This window comes from Scomber japonicus, chromosome 17 (assembly GCF_027409825.1).
Source record: "Scomber japonicus isolate fScoJap1 chromosome 17, fScoJap1.pri, whole genome shotgun sequence".
Taxonomy (NCBI): domain Eukaryota; kingdom Metazoa; phylum Chordata; class Actinopteri; order Scombriformes; family Scombridae; genus Scomber; species Scomber japonicus.
Genome location: NC_070594.1, coordinates 5,018,798 through 5,043,204, shown reverse-complemented (window position 1 = coordinate 5,043,204; position 24,407 = coordinate 5,018,798). Strand labels below are relative to the sequence as shown.

General features: G+C 37.0%; 3 long non-coding RNA genes across 3 annotated transcripts; all 3 read right to left on the bottom strand.

Annotated features, from left to right (window-relative positions):
• Positions 1–4,294: 4,294 nt before the first annotated feature.
• Positions 4,295–4,564, bottom strand: LOC128377622 (uncharacterized). Its single transcript, XR_008323335.1, has 3 exons — positions 4,525–4,564; positions 4,408–4,439; positions 4,295–4,322 (listed from the first exon to the last, which is right to left on the bottom strand). It is a non-coding gene; the product is annotated as an uncharacterized LOC128377622 (long non-coding RNA).
• Positions 4,565–14,185: 9,621 nt separating this feature from the next.
• LOC128377610 (uncharacterized) lies at positions 14,186–14,879 on the bottom strand. Its single transcript, XR_008323322.1, has 3 exons — positions 14,814–14,879; positions 14,382–14,483; positions 14,186–14,296 (listed from the first exon to the last, which is right to left on the bottom strand). It is a non-coding gene; the product is annotated as an uncharacterized LOC128377610 (long non-coding RNA).
• A 2,524-nt stretch (positions 14,880–17,403) lies between these two features.
• LOC128377613 (uncharacterized) lies at positions 17,404–18,152 on the bottom strand. Its single transcript, XR_008323325.1, has 3 exons — positions 18,046–18,152; positions 17,904–17,960; positions 17,404–17,650 (listed from the first exon to the last, which is right to left on the bottom strand). It is a non-coding gene; the product is annotated as an uncharacterized LOC128377613 (long non-coding RNA).
• Between the last annotated feature and the right edge of the window lie 6,255 nt (positions 18,153–24,407).

Sequence of the window (24,407 nt, the reverse complement as noted above, 5' to 3'; positions counted from 1 at the left end):
TTCAACACAATCAGAAATAATCTCACATATACAAATAAATGAATTTGAAAGAGTCTCAAACTCCCAGATTTTCCTCCCAGCTGACTGTTGAAGTTTTAAAACTGAATACAGGTCACAGTGGACTCAGCAGACTCTGAACACATCATCAGATATTTACCTGACTGGCTGCTGCACCTGAACGCCTCGCTGTTCTGCTTCTTACTGAGAAACCTGCACAAACACAAACAGTGAGACATTCACAGTCCTGCATTACAGTAACATGGACGTTATTAGTTGATTTTATACATCAACTCACAGTGTGGTCATCAGGTGGTCTCTGGTTCCCTGCTAAACAAATCAGAGGAACATTTCAGCTCTAAACTTACAGTTTGTGTTAATCAGACTGAACAAAGGTTGGTGAACATTTTCTCACCTCCAGCTCTGAAGAGAAGAACAGTAACAACAGTGATGAGGACGAGTTCAGCCACACGTATCACCAACATTATGTAGCTCAGAGCAGAACAATCTGCACAAACTGTTGAGAAAAAAGATGAAAGTAAATTAATGTTTCTACATATGAAATATTTTGGCAGGTTGTCATATTTAAGAAGCAGGTTCATGTGAGCTGTGGAAACAGAGCCCATGGAATTAAAAGATTTAACAAATGACACTAACAAACACAGCAGCTGTCACTTTTTTTGAACAAATCTACTTATACAGGTGTATAATTTACATTCACAGTGTTAATAAATATAAATAAATAAAGCCACTTTAAACATTTACACATACTAACAAATAAAACTATTTTTTTACTGTTATATTTCTGTTCGGGACAATCTGTAAAGTATTTGAACTTGTTTCTTACCTGTTTGTTCTGTTGTGTTTAAAGTTGATGTTTTCATCACTTCAGTCGTTTGCGTCGTTGGTGTTGGGGTTGTATCATTTCCTGGAGGAATGAACAAAGAAGAAATTAATAAAGAAACCTCATATTGGCTAAACAAGGATGATTTTTTAAAAATTTAAACCTCAAAATACTTCAAATATAGTTGAATTTTTATACAATAATAAAGTGATTTTAAACAGCTCGTCATCTTCTCACCTGGTTTCTTACCTGATAACTGAGAGCTGAAGTTATACAGCTTATCTTCTCTCCAGTTGAGATCTCTGACTTTACACTGCAAAGACTTATAAATTGATGTGTAAATAAAATTAGAAGTCAACAGCAGCGCATTGGCTGAGCAGGTAGGAGCCAATGTCCATGCTCCTCTGCTATTTATGTCCCAGTCTCTTCCTTCATACACCCACTTCACTGTGTGTGAGCACCGCCCATCTGTCGACACAGAGCAGCTTAACGTCACCTTATCAGCGTCCTTATGTTCAGTCACTGGTGAAGATGGAGATATTGTGAGAGAAAGACAACAAGAGTAAAATTAACTTCATCACTGTAATCATAATTATTATAATGTTTCAGTATATTGTTCTAACAAAACAGTTTGATCTGAAAACATTATGGTGTAAATACTCACTGCTAACAACAGACAGATGAACCAGAGAGTCTTGACCTTGATGTCGTCTTGATCTGTCGAACTGTTGGCAGCGGTAAAGACCAACATCCTCAACTGAGACATTCTTTATAACCAGAGAACAGTCCGCTGTAACACTCAGTCTGCCGGATGCAATTTTTGCACCTTTTGTCTGTCCTGATTGAATCAGCTCTTGTCCATGGTTTTTTGTACGACTGAAGACCCAGGCAGTACTGTTACATTTATCCTGATCAGTCATCACATTTTTACAGGACAAAGTGGCTTCATCTCCATCTCTGACAGTGATGTATGGGGAAATTTGTCCAGTTACTGCTGTTGAGAATTTAAGTGAGAAATGTGATAAATGAGCTGAAATAATAATATGACATCTGTTAAAATACAAACAGCTTATTAGACTGTATCAGTAAAATGAAGGTTATTCAGCAAGATTTTTGTATCTTACCTGTAAACTGAAGCCCCAGAATCAGAAATAAAAACTTTTGAATCCTTCTGAATTCAACCATCGTGCTTCTCTGTCTTTCTCTCTGTCTTCTTCTCACGCTCTCAGCTCTCAAAATGCAGAAACACACTATCTACTTCCTGTAATGAGCAAAGTGTCTCCTCCCATCTTTCTCTCTTGAAAGTTATCAAACTTGTAACTTTTTTAGGTGGAGTATATTAGCATTCCTTATATTTATATTTGAAGGTTCATAAGGAAGTTGTTTAGTGCCAAGAAGTTGTTCAGCTGTTGGAAAACTGCTTTGTTCATGATTTAACTTTAAAATTGAATGTTTGATATGGGCCTATAATTACTCATTAGTGAAGTGTTGTTCTTTTTTTCAGAATGGCAGAACAGTTTTCAGGCTCATATGTTTTGTCATATTAAGACTCATACTGTGCACACTACAGTCTCATGATGCACTACTGTCAATGTTTGACCTTCTGAAAGGAAGAAGACGAGAACTGAGGAAGTTGAATGTATGAAGATTGTTATCTAAGATAAATGTTTGTAATTATGCAACTCTCTGCACTTATGGTGTTAGCATAGCTGCTGGGGAAAAAATAAAATAAAATAACCTTTTTTTATTGGTCTGAGTCTTTTAGTTGCTGACTTTATCTCATTTATTTATCTGATGAATAAAAGATGGGTGAAGTGTTTTGGTGAGAACGTGGAAACAACAGCAGCAGAGCTCTGCAAGTCTAATGATGACCAGATAAGAATCAGAAACACAAGAAGTTCACAGGAACAGACGCCAACGCAAAGATGTGTTCATCAAATTCTGCTGAAATCTACTTTAATATCTGGTTTCCTGCACGATCATACATACTGAGGTTAAATTAATTTAGCTGAGCTTCAGTCCAGGTTGATTTGGAGGTTTTTCATGCTGTATGCACATTACAGAGGTGACTTTGGTCATTGAAGCTGCATGAAATGTATTTTTCACTCATTACAATCAAACTGCAACTACCACAGTCTGATGCTTCAAACTGGCTCCAGTACAAACTGATGGGTGACGTCACACCTCGATACATCCACCTTTATATGCACCCTGTGATCACGATGCATCGTCACATGCTTTAACACTGCTGAATGTATATTGAGTTATTTCATTTCTGTGAACTGTCAGGTAACTTTGACTGTATTTCTATTTGTATTTAGACACATTTTAAACATTGAAAGATGATTTAGAAGTGTGATCAAATAGCTAAAACTATCCCTCTTTCATTATCAGTCAGAAAAGTGTACATGCATTGATTACAAAACACAGTAAAATTAAGTGGTAAAAATCTTTTATCTTCTTTATTTGCATATTATACTATTATTATATGTAATAAAGAAAAGATTGTTACTGACTGCAGGAAGACTCATTCAAACCAAACACATGATGGACTCCTTATAAACATGTCAACAACAATGATAAATGAAAGTTAAAATGATTTATTCTGTATAATTAAACATGAAACTGAGCTGCAGCTGCTGCAAGTAGCCAAGAAAGTCTTAAAAGTCCAAATTAAAGTCTAAATTCGTCCACTTGTAGCAGATTTAAGGGAGTTAAATGAATGAAAACATGAGAAAAGTTAGAGACATAATGCAGCAAAACACATTTAATAAAACTCACACTGTGCTTCTTAACTAGAGATAAAATCCAGATGTTAATATTCTTGTCAAACTAAAAAGTGTCTCAGGACACAAAACATATGAACATTTCTTATTTACACTCCAGACAGCCTCCTTTGAACACGGTGCTACTAGTTAACTCACTACATCCCCTGCTGGACAAATAAAGCTCTTACAACCATAAATCCTGAAAATCATAAAAACAGTCAAAATCTCAAAGTGATGTTATGATTCTTTCTTTATGTAAAGAATTCAACTACTCATGTTAAAACTGAGAGGATATTAATGATATACCAGTCAGGGAGTCGTTTCTCTGGTGAGCTGATGTTGGTGTGGAAGTGGTTGATCAGTTTTCATAGTTCAGCGCACCATCATCTTCATCATTCATCTCCTGTGAAAAACAACACAAAGAAACACAAAGTCTGACACACTCACACTGAAAACTAACAAATCACAACCACACTTCTTTCACCTTTAGGTTTCTACATTCAACACCATCAGAAATCATCTCACATATACAAATAAATGAATTTGAAAGAGTCTCAAACTCCCAGATTTTCCTCCCAGCTGACTGTTGAAGTTTTAAAACTGAATACAGGTCACATTGGACTCAGCAGACTCTGAACGCACCATCAGATATTTACCTGACTGGCTGCTGCACCTGAACGCCTCGCTGTTCTGCTTCTTACTGAGTAAGAAACCTGCACAAACACAAACAGTGAGACATTCACAGTCCTGCATTACAGTAACATGGACGTTATTAGTTGATTTTATACATCAACTCACAGTGAGGTCATCAGGTGGTCTCTGGTTCCCTGCTAAACAAATCAGAGGAACATTTCAGCTCTAAACTTACAGTTTGTGTTAATCAGACTGAACAAAGGTTGGTGAACATTTTCTCACCTCGAGCTCTGAAGAGAAGAACAGTAACAACAGTGATGAGGACGAGTTCAGCCACACGTATCACCAACATTATGTAGCTTAGAGCAGAACAATCTGCACAAGCTGTGGAGAAAAAACATGAAAGTAAAGGAAGTTTATAAATGTGAAATATTTTGGCAGGTTGTCATATTTAAGAAGCAGGTTCATGTGAGCTGTGGAAACAGAGCCCATGGAAATAAAAGAGTTAACAAATGACACTAACAAACACAGCGGCTGTCACTTGAATAATTATTTTTGAACAAATCTACTTATACAGGTGTATAATTTACATTCACAGTGTTAATAAATATAAATAAATAAAGCCATTTTAAACATTTACACATACTAACAAATAAAACTATTTTTTTCCTGTTTTATTTCTCTTATGGACAATCTGTAAAGTATTTGAACTTGTTTCTTACCTGTTTGTTCTGTTGTGTTTAAAGTTGATGTTTTCATCACTTCAGTCGTTTGTGTCGTTGGTGTTGGGGTTGTATCATTTCCTGGAGGAATGAACAAAGAAGAAATTAATAAAGAAACCTCATATTGGCTAAACAAGGATGATTTTTTGAAAATTTAAACCTCAAAATACTTCAAATATAGTTGAATTTTTATACAATAATAAAGTGATTTTAAACAGCTCGTCATCTTCTCACCTGGTTTCTTACCTGATAACTGAGAGCTGAAGTTATACAGCTTATCTTCTCTCCTGATGAGATCTGTGACTTTACACTGCAAAGACTTATAAATTGATGTGTAAATAAAATTAGAAGTTAACAACAACACAGTGGTTGAGCAGGTAGGCTGTGATATCTTTATGTCTGTGGCATTCATGTCCCAGTCTCTTCCTTCATACACCCACTTCACTGTGTATGTGCACCATCCATATGGTGACACATAGCAGCTTAACTTCACCTTATCAGCGTCCTTATGTTCAGTCACTGGTGAAGATGGAGATATTGTTAGAGAAAGACAACAAGAGTAAAATTAACTTCATCACTGTAATCATAATTATTGTAATGTTTCAGTATATTGTTCTAACAAGACAGTTTGATCTGAAAACATGATGATGTAAATACTCACTGCTAACAACAGACAGATCAACCTGAGAGTCTGGACCTTGTTGTCGTCCTGATCTGTTGTACTGTTGGCAGAAGTAACGACCAGCATCCTCAACTGAGACCTTCTTTATAACCAGAGAACAGTTTGCTGTAACACTCAGTCTGCCGGATGCAATTTTTGCACCTTTTGTCTGTCCTGATTGAATCAGCTCTTGTCCATGGTTTTTTGTACGACGGAAGACCCAGGCAGTACGGTTACATTTATCCTGATCAGTTATCACATTTTTACAGGACAAAGTGGCTTCATCTCCATCTCTGACAGTGATGTATGGGGGAATTTGTCCAGTTACTGCTGTTGAGAATTTAAGTGAGAAATGTGATAAATGAACTGAAATAATAATATGACATCTGTTAAAATACAAACAGTATATTTGACTGTCATTAAATTATTTAATAAGAGTTTTGTATCTTACCTGTAAACTGAAGCCCCAGAATCAGAAATAAAAACATTTTAATCCATCTGAGTTCAACCATCGTGCTTCTCTGTCTTTCTCTCTGTCTTCTTCTCACGCTCTCAGCTCTCAACATGCAGAAACACACTATCTACTTCCTGTAATGAGCAAAGTGTCTCCTCCCATCTTTCTCTCTTGAAAGTTATCAAACTTGTAACTTTTTTAGGTGGAGTATATTAGCATTCCTTATATTTATATTTGAAGGTTTATAAGGAAGTTGTTTAGTGCCAAGAAGTTGTTCAGCTGTTGGAAAACTGCTTTTTTCATGATATAACTTTAAAATTGAATGTTTGATATGGGCCTATAATTACTCATTAGTGAAGTGTTGTTCTTTTTTTCAGAATGGCAGAACAGTTTTCAGGCTCATATGTTTTGTCATATTAAGACTCATACTGTGCACACTACAGTCTCATGATGCACTACTGTCAATGTTTGACCTTCTGAAAGGAAGAAGACGAGAACTGAGGAAGTTGGATGTATGAAGATTGTTATCTAAGATAAATGTTTGTAATTATGCAACTCTCTGCACTTATGGTGTTAGCATAGCTGCTGGGGAAAAAATAAAATAAAATAACCTTTTTTTATTGGTCTGAGTCTTTTAGTTGCTGATTTTATCTCATTTATTTATTTGATAAATGAAAGATGGGTGAAGTGTTTTGGTGAGAACGTGGAAACAACAGCAGCAGAGCTCTGCAAGTCTAATGATGACCAGATAAGAATCAGAAACACAAGAAGTTCACAGGAACAGACGCCAACGCAAAGATGTGTTCATCAAATTCTGCTGAAATCTACTTTAATATCTGGTTTCCTGCACGATCATACATACTGAGGTTAAATTAATTTAGCTGAGCTTCAGTCCAGGTTGATTTGGAGGTTTTTCATGCTGTATGCACATTACAGAGGTGACTTTGGTCATTGAAGCTGCATGAAATGTATTTACACTCATTACAATCAAACTGCAACTACCACAGTCTGATGCTTCAAACTGGCTCCAGTACAAACTGATGGGTGACGTCACACCTCGATACATCCACCTTTATATGCACCCTGTGATCACGATGCATCGTCACATGCTTTAACCCTGCTGAATGTATGTTGAGTTATTTCATTTCTGTGCACTGTCAGGTAACTTTGACTGTATTTCTATTTGTATTTAGACACATTTTAAAGATTGAAAGATGATTTAGAAGTGTGATCAAATAGCAAAAAATATCCCTCTTTCATTATCAGTCAGAAAAGTGTACATGCATTAATTACAAAACACAGTAAAATTAAGTGGTGAAAATCGTAATGACTAGAGATAAAATCCAGATATTAATATTCTTGTCAAACTAAAAAGTGTCTCAGGACACAAAACATATGAACATTTCTTATTTACACTCCAGACAGCCTCCTGTGAACATGGTGCTACTAGTTAACTCACTACACCCCCTGCTGGACAAATAAAGCTATTACAACAATAAATCCTGAAAATCATCATAAAAACAGTCAAAATCTCAAAGTGATGTTATGATTCTTTCTTTATGTAAATAATTCAACTACTCATGTTAAAACTGAGAGGATATTAATGATATAACAGTCAGGGAGTCGTTTCTCTGGTGAGCTGATGTTGGTGTGGAAGTGGTTGATCAGTTTTCATAGTTCACTGCACCATCATCTTCATCATTCATCTCCTGTGAAAAACAACACAAAGAAACACAAAGTCTGACACACTCACACTGAAAACTAACAAATCACAACCCCACTTCTTTCACCTTTAGGTTTCTACATTCAACACCATCAGAAATAATCTCACATATACAAATAAATGAATTTGAAAGAGTCTCAAAGTCCCATATTTTCCTCCCAGCTGACTGTTGAAGTTTTAAAACTGAACACAGGTCACAGTGGAGTCAGCAGACTCTGAACACACCATCAGATATTTACCTGACTGGCTGCTGGACCTGAATGCCTCGCTGTTCTGCTTCTTACTGAGTAAGAAACCTGCACAAACACAAACAGTGAGACATTCACAGTCCTGCATTACAGTAACATGGACGTTATTAGTTGATTTTATACATCAACTCACAGTGTGGTCATCAGGTGGTCTCTGGTTCCCTGCTAAACAAATCAGAGGAACATTTCAGCTCTAAACTTACAGTTTGTGTTAATCAGACTGAACAAAGGTTGGTGAACATTTTCTCACCTCGAGCTCTGAAGAGAAGAACAGTAACAACAGTGATGAGGACGAGTTCAGCCACACGCATCACCAACATTATGTAGCTTAGAGCAGAACAATCTGCACAAACTGTTGAAAAAAAAGATTTTTCTACATATGAAATATTTTGGCAGGTTGTCATATTTAAGATGCAGGTTCATGTGCGCTGTGGAAACAGAGGCCATGGAAATAAAAGATTTAACAAATGACACCAACAAACACAGCAGCGGTCACTTGAATAATTATTTTTGAACAAATCTACTTATACAGGTGTATCATTTACATTCACATGAACCAGTGTTAATAAATATAAATAAATAAAGCCACTTTAAACTTTTACACATACTAACAAATAAAACATTTCTTTTTCTGTTTTATTTCTCTTATGGACAATCTGTAAAGTTTTCGAACCTGCTTCTTACCTGTTTGTTCTGTTGTGTTTAAAGTTGATGGTTTCATCACTTCAGTCGTTTGTGTCGTTGGTGTTGGTGTTGCATCATTTCCTGGAGGAAAGAACAAAGAAGAAATTAATTTTAATAAATTAACCCTTACAATACATCAAATACAGTTTATTTGTCATAACAGAATAAAGTGATTTCAAACAGCTCGTCATCTTCTCACCTGGTTTCTTACCTGATGACTGAGGACTAAAGTTATACAGCTGCACTTCATTACTGTTGAGATCTGTGACTTTACACTGCAAATACTTATAATTTGATGTGTAAATAAAATTAGAAGTTGGCAAGACTGCAGTGACTGAGCAGGTAGACTGTGATGCCTTTCTGTTTCTGGTATTTACGTCCCAGTCTCCTCCGTTATACAGCCACTTCACTGTGTATCTACACACATCATATGTCGACACAGAGCAGTTTAATGTCACCTTATCAGCGTCCTTATGTTCAGTCACTGGTGAAGATGGAGATATTGTGAGAGAAAGACAACAAGAGTAAAATTAACTTCATCACTGTAATCATAATTATTGTAATGTTTCAGTATATTGTTCTAACAAGACAGTTTGAGCTGAAAACATTATGATGTAAATACTCACTGCTAACAACAGACAGAAGAACCACAGAGTCTCGACCTTGTTGTCGTCCTGATCTGTCGAACTGTCTGCAGGTGTAATAACCAACATCCTCAACTGTGACCTTCTTTATAACCAGAGAACAGTCCGCTGTAACACTCAGTCTATCTGATTTAGCTTTGGCATTTTCACCAATCTGCCCAAGTTTAATCAACTCTACTGTGTTTGTTGAACGACTGAAGAGCCAGGTAGTTCTGTCACATTTATCCTGATCAGTCATCACATTTTTACAGGACAAAGTGGCTTCATCTCCATCTCTGACAGTGATGTCGAGGACAGGTTGTCCAGTTACTGCTGTTGAGAATTTGAGAGAGAAATGTGATAATGAACTGAAATGAGAATATGACTGTAGTGTGAATGTTACAAACAAACAGTTTATTTCACTGTCTTAATGGGGGGACAGAGCCTTCTCTAATGCCGCCCCCACCCTCTGGAATTCACTCCCCAAACACATCAGAGACTGTACAGACCCCCATACCTTAAAATCACTCTTAAAAACATCTTTTTAAGCTGTTTTTTAACCTGTAAGTTGTTTTTTATCCTCTTTTCATTTCATGCATTTTTAACTTGTAAAAGCTCATCATGAATACAATTTAATATTATTATTTATTAATAAAATGAAGGTTATGTAATAACATTTTTGTATCTTACCTGTAAACTGAAGCCCCAGAATTAGATAAAAACATTTTAATCCATCTGAGTTCAACCATCGTGCTTCTCTGTCTTTCTCTCTGTCTTCTTCTCACACTCTCAGCTCTCAAAATGCAGAAATACACTATCTACTTCCTCTAATGAGCAAAATGTCTCCTCCCATCTATCTAACGTCTTTAGTTTTTTTTCTCTATTGTGAGTTCTCGACTTATTGTAGATGGAGCATATTCACTTACATACATTTTTGTATTTAATGAGGAAGCTAGCACTCACAGTACCTTTATATAATCTCACATATTTATATAACATCTTATAATCAGCTAAGAGTAAATACATAAAGGATTAGATATTGTAGTAGTTAAGGGCGAGTGTATCCATCCACTCACCACCAAGACCACAACACACTTCCTTTCCACTGCTGCATTTCAAAGTACTTCATGTTTGTAACCATGACCTCATCATGTGACACTTCTCTGTGCACAGGACCAGTATGACCAGTAAGACAAATGATTCCCCTTTAAAAATGACATTTTCTGTGTTTCCCACTGTAATGTCTGATAAGTAAAAAGTATAAAATATGTGTTGAAACAGAATTAGGATTCAGTAGTGACAGGATTCATGGTGATGTTTGACACACATGAACAGACAGATGAAGACTCAATCAGATAAGATGGTGTATCAGAGGTCTGAGACCTGTTAGTTCCTCATTGTATCTTTGAAGTCTGTTTCTAAGAACTGAGGTGGAAGTGTTTTGAAGAGAACGTGAGAACAACAGCAGCAGAGGTCTGCTGGTTTTAACCTCTAACGATGACCTAATAAACACCAAAACCACACGAGGCTCACAGTCACAGAAAAGGACTGAGGACGTTGCATGTGTGAGATTATTGATTATGAAAGGAGCTAGTCTTTTTTTAAAGATAGCATTGAGTAGAAAACAGACAGAATAGCGTCAATACAGAATTGGACTCTAGTGGTGCAGCATGGTGATACTGCAGCAGCTGGAAAGAACACAGATCAGATGGTGTATTAGTGGTCTGAGACCTGTTAGATTCTCTTTATACTTTTGAGGTCAGTTATTCTGAGAGCTGAGGGGAAGTGTTTTGGTGAGAATGTGGGTACAACAGCAGCAGAGCTCTGATATGACGACATGAACACTACAACCACACGAGGCTCACAGTCACAGATAGGCCAAACTTTAACAAGGCACCAGACAAAGAGAATACTTTCATCTCTGAAAATCACCAGTGAGACCCCAGCAGTATGTTTCTGATGATAACTTGTGTGCTTGCTGCTCTGTGTTTGTCCCAGAAGTGTGTACATGAATCAGTCATCATCACTAATAACCTACTTAGTGGTTACTTAGACCTTGTCTCTAGTCTTTGGACAGTAGTTGTGTGTGAGGCCACTGAGCATGTGCAGAAATGCAGTTGTGTTGACAGGACGTTGTTAGCTTGTTGAGCTACATATCACAACCTCTCCACTTTTTACTATGTTGAAAAATGTGATAAATGATGTGAAATGAGAATATGACTGTAGTGTGAATGTTAAAAACAAACAGCTTATTTGACTGTCTCAGTAAAATGAAGGTTATTAAATAATATTTTTGTATCCTACCTGTAAACTGAAGCCCCAGAATCAGAAATAAAAACATTTTAATCCATCTGAGTTCAACCATCGTGCTTCTCTGTCTTTCTCTCTGTCTTCTTTTCACGCTCTCAGCTCTCTAAATGCAGAAATACACTATCTACTTCCTGTAATGAACAAAGTGTCTCCTCCTCTTTGTGGCTTCAGTCTATTTTCCTCACTTGTAAGTTAACTTGTTTAGATGGAGCATATTGACTCTAAATTTGCACATTTTTGTATTTTACGAGAAAGTTAGCACTCACATCTGCAGTATCTCATATCTAGATAAGATCTTATATTATAATCAGCCAAGAGTAAATGCATAAAGGATTAGACATTGTTGAAGTTAAAGGTGAATGTGTCCACCTACTCACCACCGAAACCACAACACACATCCTTTCTACTGCTGCATTTCAAAGTACTTCATCATTTCTCACATCCTGTGCACAGGACATTATTTATATTTTATTATTTCCTTCTAAGTAAGAGGATATTTACTGTTGCAACCCAATATATGTATATAGATTTATAGATCCTGTGAAGTTGGGATGCAATCATGGATCACAAGATAAAGAAATATGTTTCTGCATTCAGAGCAGCCATATTAAACCATATTAAGATTCAACAAGTGCACTCTGTGTTTGGTACCAGGGTGTGTTTGTCACAATGACGTGTTTGATGTCCTAAAAATAAGAAGAGGAAGTCGAACGTGTGAAGATCGATGCTCTCAACTGGCAGAGTCTGTACAGTAGTTTGTGTTGTAGAGACATTTAGTCTGTTTTATTCTGTTTTCTGTCAGGTGGTGAATTCACTGTAAGTTGACAGAGTTCATCCCATTTTCATCCAAACTGTCAAAACCTTTTTGATCAGCAATAACAGAAGCTACAGACAGTCAGAGGTCAGAGGTCACAGCAGCCTGACAAAGACTGAACACACTGAACATGTAGGATGGAGACCTGATTATGTGTCAGCAATATGTTTCTGCCTTTAAAACACAAACTGAGTCAATCTAATGCTGTAACAAGCAAACAACTGAATATTAAGACTCATACTGTGCACACTCCAGTCCCATGATGCATTTCTGTCAATGTTTGACCTCCTGAAAGGAAGAAGACGAGAACTGAGGAAGTTGAACGTGTGAAGATTGTTATTTAAGATAAATGTTTGTAATGATGCAACTCTTCTTTTCTGTATATAGTGTTTATTAGAAAACAGTCAGGATTCATGGTGATGTTTGACACACATGAACAGACTGATGAAGAGTCAAACTTTGATGCAACATGGTGATGCTGAAGCTGCTGGAAAGAACAGATGAGATGATGTTTTGTTGATCTGACACCTTTTACTTCCTCATTTTATCTTTGCAGGTAAATGGTCTGAGAAATGATATGTGTGAAGTGTTTTGGTGAGAATGTGGAAACAACAGCAGCATGACACTGTTTGTACATGAAATAATCACAAAACACAGTAAATTAAATGGTAAACATTTCTTTATTTGCATATTATATTATTAACAGATGTAACAAAGAGAAGACTGTTACTGACGGCAGGAAGACTCATTCAAACCAAACACATGATGGACTCCTGATAAACATGTTAACAACAATGATAAATGAAAGTTAAAATGATTTCTTCTGTATAATTAAACATGAAACTGAGCTGCAGCTGCTGCAAGTAGCCAAGAAAGTCTTAAAAGTCTGAATTAAAGTCTAAATTCTTCCACTTGAATCAGATTTAAGGGAGTTAAATGAGTGAAAACATGAGAAAAGTTAGAGACATAATGCAGCAAAACACATTTAATAAAACTCACACTGTGCTTCTTAACTAGAGATAAAATCCACATGTTAATATTCTTGTCAAACTAAAAAGTATCTCAGGACACAAAACATATGAACATTTCTTATTTACACTCCAGACAGCCTCCTTTGAACACGGTGCTACTAGTTAACTCACTACACCCCCTGCTGGACAAATAAAGCTTTTACAATAATAAATCCTGAAAATCATCATAAAAACAGTCAAAATCTCAAAGTGATGTTATGATTCTTTCTTTATGTAAATAATTCAGCTACTCATGTTAAAACTGAGAGGATATTAATGATATAACAGTCAGGGAGTCGTTTCTCTGGTGAGCTGATGTTGGTGTGGAAGTGGTTGATCAGTTTTCATAGTTCACCACACCATCATCTTCATCATTCATCTCCTGTGAAAAACAACACAAAGAAACACAAAGTCTGACACACTCACACTGAAAACTAACAAATCACAACCCCACTTCTTTCACCTTTAGGTTTCTACATTCAACACAATCAGAAATAATCTCACATATACAAATAAATGAATTTGAAAGAGTCTCAAACTCCCATATTTTCCTCCCAGCTGACTGTTGAAGTTTTAAAACTGAATACAGGTCACAGTGGACTCAGCAGACTCTGAACACATCATCAGATATTTACCTGACTGGCTGCTGCACCTGAACGCCTCGCTGTTCTGCTTCTTACTGAGAAACCTGCACAAACACAAACAGTGAGACATTCACAGTCCTGCATTACAGTAACATGGACGTTATTAGTTGATTTTATACATCAACTCACAGTGTGGTCATCAGGTGGTCTCTGGTTCCCTGCTAAACAAATCAGAGGAACATTTCAGCTCTAAACTTACAGTTTGTGTTAATCAGACTGAACAAAGGTTGGTGAACATTTTCTCACCTCGAGCTCTGAAGAGAAGAACAGTAACAACAGTGATGAGGACGAGTTCAGCCACACGCATCACCAACATTATGTAGCTCAGAGCAGAACAATCTGCACAAACTGTTGAGAAAAAAGATGAAAGTAAATTAATGTTTCTACATATGAAATATTTTGGCAGGTTGTCATATTTAAGAAGCAGGTTCATGTGAGCTGTGGAAACAGAGGCCATGGAATTAAAAGATTTAACAAATGACACTAACAAACACAGCAGCTGTCACTTTTTTTGAACAAATCTACTTATACAGGTGTATAATTTACATTCACAGTGTTAATAAATATAAATAAATAAAGCCACTTTAAACATTTACACATACTAACAAATAAAACTATTTTTTTACTGTTATATTTCTGTTCGGGACAATCTGTAAAGTATTTGAACTTGTTTCTTACCTGTTTGTTCTGTTGTGTTTAAAGTTGATGTTTTCATCACTTCAGTCGTTTGCGTCGTTGGTGTTGGGGTTGTATCATTTCCTGGAGGAATGAACAAAGAAGAAATTAATAAAGAAACCTCATATTGGCTAAACAAGGATGATTTTTTAAAAATTTAAACCTCAAAATACTTCAAATATAGTTGAATTTTTATACAATAATAAAGTGATTTTAAACAGCTCGTCATCTTCTCACCTGGTTTCTTACCTGATAACTGAGAGCTGAAGTTATACAGCTTATCTTCTCTCCAGTTGAGATCTCTGACTTTACACTGCAAAGACTTATAAATTGATGTGTAAATAAAATTAGAAGTCAACAGCAGCGCATTGGCTGAGCAGGTAGGAGCCAATGTCCATGCTCCTCTGCTATTTATGTCCCAGTCTCTTCCTTCATACACCCACTTCACTGTGTGTGAGCACCGCCCATCTGTCGACACAGAGCAGCTTAACGTCACCTTATCAGCGTCCTTATGTTCAGTCACTGGTGAAGATGGAGATATTGTGAGAGAAAGACAACAAGAGTAAAATTAACTTCATCACTGTAATCATAATTATTGTAATGTTTCAGTATATTGTTCTAACAAAACAGTTTGATCTGAAAACATTATGGTGTAAATACTCACTGCTAACAACAGACAGATGAACCAGAGAGTCTTGACCTTGATGTCGTCTTGATCTGTCGAACTGTTGGCAGCGGTAAAGACCAACATCCTCAACTGAGACCTTCTTTATAACCAGAGAACAGTCCGCTGTAACACTCAGTCTGCCGGATGCAATTTTTGCACCTTTTGTCTGTCCTGATTGAATCAGCTCTTGTCCATGGTTTTTTGTACGACTGAAGACCCAGGTAGTACTGTTACATTTATCCTGATCAGTCATCACATTTTCACATGTCAAAGTAACTTCATCTCCATCTCTGACAGTGATGTATGGGGAAATTTGTCCAGTTACTGCTGTTGAGAATTTAAGTGAGAAATGTGATAAATGAGCTGAAATAATAATATGACATCTGTTAAAATACAAACAGCTTATTAGACTGTATCAGTAAAATGAAGGTTATTCAGCAAGATTTTTGTATCTTACCTGTAAACTGAAGCCCCAGAATCAGAAATAAAAACTTTTTAATCCTTCTGAATTCAACCATCGTGCTTCTGTCTTTCTCTCTGTCTTCTTCTCACGCTCTCAGCTCTCAAAATGCAGAAACACACTATCTACTTCCTGTAATGAGCAAAGTGTCTCCTCCCATCTTTCTCTCTTGAAAGTTATCAAACTTGTAACTTTTTTAGGTGGAGTATATTAGCATTCCTTATATTTATATTTGAAGGTTCATAAGGAAGTTGTTTAGTGCCAAGAAGTTGTTCAGCTGTTCAAAAACTGCTTTTTTCATGATATAACTTTAAAATTAAATGTTTGATATGGGCCTATAATTACTCATTAGTGAAGTGTTGTTCTTTTTTTCAGAATGGCAGAACAGTTTTCAGGCTCATATGTTTTGTCATATTAAGACTCATACTGTGCACACTACAGTCTCATGATGCACTACTGTCAATGTTTGACCTTCTGAAAGGAAGAAGACGAGAACTGAGGAAGTTGAATGTATGAAGATTGTTATCTAAGATAAATGTTTGTAATTATGCAACTCTCTGCACTTATGGTGTTAGCATAGCTGCTGGGGAAAAAATAAAATAAAATAACCTTTTTTTATTGGTCTGAGTCTTTTAGTTGCTGATTTTATCCCATTTATTTATTTGATAAATGAAAGATGGGTGAAGTGTTTTGGTGAGAACGTGGAAACAACAGCAGCAGAGCTCTGCAAGTCTAATGATGACCAGATAAGAATCAGAAACACAAGAAGTTCACAGGAACAGACGCCAACGCAAAGATGTGTTCATCAAATTCTGCTGAAATCTACTTTAATATCTGGTTTCCTGCACGATCATACATACTGAGGTTAAATTAATTTAGCTGAGCTTCAGTCCAGGTTGATTTGGAGGTTTTTCATGCTGTATGCACATTACAGAGGTGACTTTGGTCATTGAAGCTGCATGAAATGTATTTACACTCATTACAATCAAACTGCAACTACCACAGTCTGATGCTTCAAACTGGCTCCAGTACAAACTGATGGGTGACGTCACACCTCGATACATCCACCTTTATATGCACCCTGTGATCACGATGCATCGTCACATGCTTTAACACTGCTGAATGTATATTGAGTTATTTCATTTCTGTGAACTGTCAGGTAACTTTGACTGTATTTCTATTTGTATTTAGACACATTTTAAAGATTGAAAGATGATTTAGAAGTGTGATCAAATAGCAAAAAATATCCCTCTTTCATTATCAGTCAGAAAAGTGTACATGCATTAATGCATTAATTACAAAACAGTAAAATTAAGTGGTGAAAATCTTAATGACTAGAGATAAAATCCAGATATTAATATTCTTGTCAAACTAAAAAGTGTCTCAGGACACAAAACATATGAACATTTCTTATTTACACTCCAGACAGCCTCCTGTGAACACGGTGCTACTAGTTAAGTCACTACACCCCCTGCTGGACAAATAAAGCTATTACAACCATAAATCCTGAAAATCATCATAAAAACAGTCAAAATCTCAAAGTGATGTTATGATTCTTTCTTTATGTAAATAATTCAACTACTCATGTTAAAACTGAGAGGATATTAATGATATAACAGTCAGGGAGTCGTTTCTCTGGTGAGCTGATGTTGGTGTGGAAGTGGTTGATCAGTTTTCATAGTTCACCGCACCATCATCTTCATCATTCATCTCCTGTGAAAAACAACACAAAGAAACACAAAGTCTGACACACTCACACTGAAAACTAACAAATCACAACCCCACTTCTTTCACCTTTAGGTTTCTACATTCAACACAATCAGAAATCATCTCACATATACAAATAAATGAATTTGAAAGAGTCTCAAACTACCAGATTTTCCTCCCAGCTGACTGTTGAAGTTTTAAAACTGAACACAGGTCACAGTGGAGTCAGCAGACCCTGAACGCACCATAAGATATTTACCTGACTGGCTGCTGCACCTGAACGCCTCGCTGTTCTGCTTCTTACTGAGTAAGAAACCTGCACAAACACAAACAGTGAGACATTCACAGTCCTACATTACAGTAACATGGACGTTATTAGTTGATTTTATACATCAACTCACAGTGTGGTCATCAGGTGGTCTCTGGTTCCCTGCTAAACAAATCAGAGGAACATTTCAGCTCTAAACTTACAGTTTGTGTTAATCAGACTGAACAAAGGTTGGTGAACATTTTCTCACCTCCAGCTCTGAAGAGACGAACAGCAACAACAGTGATGAGAACAGTAACAACAGTGATGAGGACGAGTTCAGCCACACGCATCACCAACATTGTGTAGATCAGAGCAGAACAATCTGCACAAGCTGTGGAGAAAAAAGATTTTTCTACATATGAAATATTTTGGCAGGTTGTCATATTTAAGAAGCAGGTTCAAGTGAGCTGTGGAAACAGAGCCCATGAAATAAAAGATTTAACAGATGACACTAACAAACACAGCAGCTGTCACTTGAATAATTATTTTTGAACAAATCTACTTATACAGGTGTATAATTTACATTCACAACTCCTGTTGATGAGTTAATGAACCAGTGTTAATAAATATAAATAAATAAAGCCACTTTAAACATTTACACATACTAACAAATAAAACATTTCTTTTTCTGTTTTATTTCTGTTACGGACAATCTGTAAAGTTTTTGAACTTGCTTCTTACCTGTTTGTTCTGTTGTGTTTAAAGTTGATGGTTTCATCACTTCAGTCATTTGTGTCGTTGGTGTTGGTGTTGCATCATTTCCTGGAGGAATGAACAAAGAAGAAAATAATTTTAATAAATTAATCCTTACAATACATCAAATACAGTTTATTTGTCATAAAAGAATAAAGTGATATCAAACAGCTCGTCATCTTCTCACCTGGTTTCTTACCTGATAACTGAGAACTGAAGTCATACAGCTGCTCTTCATCACTGTTGAGATCTGTGACTTCACACTGCAAATACTTATAATTTGATTCGTAAATATAATGAGGAGTCAACAACAATGCAGTGACTGAGCAGGTAGAGTGTGATGTCTGTGTGTTTCTGTTATTTATGTCCAAGTCTCGTCCTTCATACAGCCACTTCACTGTGTGTCTGCACTGTTCATCTGTCGACACAGAGCAGCTTAACGTCACCTTATCAGCGTCCTTAAGTTCAGTCACTGGTGAAGATGGAGATATTGTGAGAGAAAGACAACAAGAGTAAAATTAACTTCATCACTGTAATCATAATTATTGTAATGTTTCAGTATATTGTTCTAACAAGACAGTTTGATCTGAAAACATTATGATGTAAATACTCACTGATAACAACAGACAGATAAACCTCAGAGCCTCGACCTTGTTGTCCTGATCTGTCGAACTGTTGGCAGCCGTAACGACCAGCATCCTCAACTGTGACCTTCTTTATAACCAGAGAACAGTCCGCTGTAACACTCAGTCTGTCTGATTTAGCTTTGGCATTTTCACCAATCTGTCCAAGTTCAATCAGCGCTACTGCTGCTGTGTTTGTTGAACGACTGAAGATCCAGGAAGTACTGTTACATTTATCCTGATCAGTCATCACATTTTTACAGGACAATGTGGCTTCATCTCCATCTCTGACAGTGATGTAGAGGGAAGTTTGTCCAGTTACTGCTGTTGAGAATTTGAGACAGAAATGTGAATAAGAATATGACTGTAGTGTTAATGTCAGAAAGAAACTGCTTATTTCACTGTCTTAATAAAATGAGTCCATTTAATACGATTTTTATATTTAACCTGTAAACTGAAGCCCCAGAATCAGAAATAAAAACATTTTAATCCATCTGAGTTCAACCATCGTGCTTCTCTGTCTTTCTCTCTGTCTTCTTCTCACACTCTCAGCTCTCAAAATGCAGATATACACTATATACGTCCTGTAATGAGCAAAGTGTCTCTTCCCATCTTTCTAACTCTTTTAGTTTTTATTTTTTCTCAACTTTCTTGTAGATTTGAACATTTTTGTATTTCATGAGAAAGTTAGCACTCACAACTGCAGTACCTTTATCTGCACATATTTATGTAAGATCTTATAATCAGCTAAGAGTAAATACATAAAGGATTAGATATTGTAGTAGTTAATGTTGAATGTGCCCACCCACTCACCACCAAGACCACAACACACTTCCTTTCCACTGCTGCATTTCAAAGTACTTCATGTTTATAACCATGACCTCATCATGTGACACTTCTCTGTGCACAGGACCAGTATGACCAGTAAGACAAATGATTCCCTTTAAAATGACTTTTTCTGTGTTTCCCACTGTAATGTCTGATAAGTAAAATGTGTAAAATATGTGTTGAAACAGAATTAGGATTCAGTAGTGACAGGATTCGTGGTGATGTTGGACACACATGAACAGACAGATGAAGAGTCAATCAGATAAGATGGTGTATCAGAGGTCTGAGACCTGTTAGTTCCTCATTGTATCTTTGAAGTCCGTTTCTAAGAACTGAGGTGGAAGTGTTTTGAAGAGAACGTGAGAACAACAGCAGCAGAGGTCTGCTGGTTTTAACCTCTCATGATGACCTAATAAACACCAAAACCACACGAGGCTCACAGTTACAGAGAAGGACTGAGGACGTTGAATGTGTGGAGATTGTTGATTACGAAAAAGGAACTAGTCTTTTTTTTAAAGACAGCATGGAGTAGAAAACAGACAGAATAGCGTAAAGACATAATTGGACTCTAGTGGTGCAGCATGGTGATACTGCAGCAGCTGGAAAGAACACAGATCAGATGGTGTATTAGTGGTCTGAGACCTGTTAGTTTCTCATTATACTTTTGAGGTCAGTTATTCTGAGAGCTGAGGGGAAGTGTTTTGGTGAGAATGTGGGTACAACAGCAGCAGAGCTCTGATATGACGACATGAACACTAAAACCACACGAGGCTCACAGTCACAGACAGGCCAAACTTTATCAAGACACCAGACAAAGAGAATACTTTCATCTCTGAAAATCACCAGTGAGACCCCAGCAGTATGTTTCTGATGATAACTGGTGTGCTTGCTGCTCTGTGTTTGTCCCAGAAGTGTGTACATGAATCAGTCATCACTAATAACCTACTTAGTGGTTACTTAGACCTTGTCTCTAGTCTTTGGACAGTAGTTGTGTGTGAGGCCACTGAGCATGTGCAGAAATGCAATTGTGTTGACAGGACGTTGTTAGCTTGTTGAGCTACATATCACAACCTCTCCACTTTTTACAAATGTGACAAAAAACAAACAGCTTATTTGACTGTCTCAGTAAAATGAAGGTTATTAAATAATATTTTTGTATCTTACCTGTAAACTGAAGCCCCAGAATCAGAAATAAAAACATTTTAATCCATCTTAGTTCAACCATCGTGCTTCTCTGTCTTTCTCTCTGTCTTCTTCTCACACTCTCAGCTCTCAAAATGCAGAAATACACTATCTACTTCCTGTAATGAACAAAGTGTCTCCTCCTCTTTGTGGCTTCAGTCTATTTTCCTCACTTGTAAGTTAACTTTTTTAGATGATGCATATTGACTCTAAATTTGAACATTTTTGTATTTTGTGAGAAAGCTAGCTCTCACATCTGCAGTATCTCATATCTAGATAAGATCTTATATTATAATCAGCCAAGAGTAAATACATAAAGGATTAGACATTGTTGAAGTTAAAGGTGAATGTGTCCACCTACTCGCCACTGAAACCACAACACACATCCTTTCTACTGCTGCATTTCAAAGTATGTCAGCATTTCTCACATCCTGTGCACAGGACATTATTTATATTTCATGATTTCCTTCTAAGTAAGAGGATATTTAGTGTTGCAACCCAATATATGTGTATAGATATACAGATCCTGTGAAACTGGGATGTAATCATGGATCACAAGGTAAAGAAATATGTTTCTGCATTCAGAGCAGCCATATTAAACCATATTAAGATTCAACAAGTGCACACTGTGTTTGGTACCAGGGTGTGTTTGTCACATTGACGTGTTTGATGTCCTAAAAATAAGAAGAGGAAGTTGAACGTGTGAAGATCGATGCTCTCAACTGGCAGAGTCTGTACAGTAGTTTGTGTTGTAGAGACATTTAGTCTGTTTTATTCTGTTTTCTGTCAGGCTTTGAATTCACTGTAAATTGACAGAGATCATCCCATTTTCATCCAAACTGTCAAAAGCTTTTTGATCAGCAATAACAGAAGCTACAGACAGTCAGAGGTCAGAGGTCACAGCAGCCTGACAAAGACTGAACACACTGAACATGTAGGATGGAGACCTGATTATGTGTCAGCAATATATTTCTGCCTTTAAAACACAAACTGAGTCAATCTAATGCTGTAAGAAGCAAACAACTGAATACAAAGACTCATACTGTGCACACTCCAGTCCCATGATGCATTTCTGTCAATGTTTGACCTCCTGAAAGATGTTTGACAGCACACATGAACAGACTGATGAAGAGTCAAACTTTGATGCAACATGGTGATGCTGAAGCTGCTGGAAAGAACAGATGAGATGATGTTTTGTTGATCTAACACCTTTTAGTTCCTCATTTTATCTTTGCAGGTAAATGTTCTGAGAAATGAGAGATGTGTGAAGTGTTTTGGTGAGAATGTGGAAACAGCAGCAGCATGACACTGTTTGTATGAGATAATCACAAAACACATTAAATTAAATGCTAAACATTTCTTTATTTGCATATTATATTATTAACAGATGTAACAAAGAGAAGATTGTTACTGACTGCAGGAAGACTCATTCAAACCAAACACATGATGGACTCCTGATAAACATGTTAACAACAATGATAAATGAAAGTTAAAATGATTTATTCTGTATAATTAAACATGAAACTGAGCAGCAGCTACTGCAAGAAGCCGCGAAAGTCTTAAAAGTCTAAATTAAAGTCTAAATTCTTCCACTTGTATCAGATTTAAGGGAGTTAAATGAGTGAAAACATGAGAAACGTTAGAGACATAATGCAGCAAAACACATTTTAATAAAACTCACACAGTGCTTCTTAACTAGAGATAAAATCCAGATGTTAATATTGTTGTCAAACTAAAAAGTGTCTCAGGACACAAAACATATGAACATTTCTTATTTACACTCCAGACAGCCTCCTGTGAACACGGTGCTACTAGTTAACTCACTACACCCCCTGCTGGACAAATAAAGCAACAACAATAAATCCTGATAATCATCATACTGTAATAAACCTGCCCAAGCGGGCCTTGTCGGAGGCCAGTTAACACACACGCATAACCAGACAGTTACAAAGAATGGCACTTTATTAATTCATTTACACAATCTAAAATTGGAGGAGGTTATCAACAGGGTTATCTCTTCGACGCGGAGGGGACTGCTCCCAACCTTCAGGACACACGGTCTATATGCACGGCAATATAAAAAATACACACACATAAAAGGGTACACACCAGTTAGATGCGAATACACTCACACTAAGGCCCACACAGGCTCCACACCAGGGTTAACACTACAAATTATGGGCAGTAGAGCATACCTCACTCCCGGGCGACTGGTCTACCAGATTGACCCCCCCTCCCTCTATTTCCTCTAAACGAGAGAACACACAAGACACACAAATAGCAAACTAAATATACATTAATACACGAGACACAAACAAACAGGTTTAAAATACTTAACTCAACCCCGGCTGGGTTTGTGTAATACTAAAAGATGTCAGCAGAGGGCGCATAGCGGTCAGGAAGAACCTAAAACCCACATAGAGGCAGTGCTGCAGAATAAATCCTGCAGCCGAGTGGAAAGGAAGCTAATGTTGTCTGCCTCTGTGTTAATATATACAGGTGGGTTAATATTCCCCTAAAGAGTATACATTTGTGTAATGAATAGTTAAGAAATAAGTAGTTATGCACTGTAAAGTTGTATACTTGTTCACTATACTTTTGTGAAGCAGAATAAATCCTGCAGCCGAGTGGAAAGGAAGCTAATGTTGTCTGCCTCTGTGTTAATATATACAGCGACCGCCATAGCTTCAGCGGCAGCCGGGTTTCCAGCTACTCCTCCTAACTCCCATCACGTTAGGGGGGCAACATTGGCTGCAGGCATCAGGAAAACAAACCAAAATACAGCAACACAAGTTCAGCAACTCAGAGTTAAACTGGAGTGACGTCTTTTGCCACCAGGGGGAGAGAGAGAGCCTTTGTGGGCCTCATGAGGCTACTACCAGCATTTACCAGTGCAGTGTAGCACAATTACGTTCAAGGGAAAGAATAAACATACTGTAATAATCTGCAAGAGGAGAGCATCTGAGAGAGTGGAGGTGGAGCAGAGAATGGAGGATTTAAAGGAGCATCAATCAGAATAAATTAAACTACTACATTCATGGAAGTCAGGTGAGCAGGAACAAGGGAGAGCCCTGAAACGCCTTTCTGCTTTTATAATGTTTGAAATGATGGACAAATCATTAAAGAC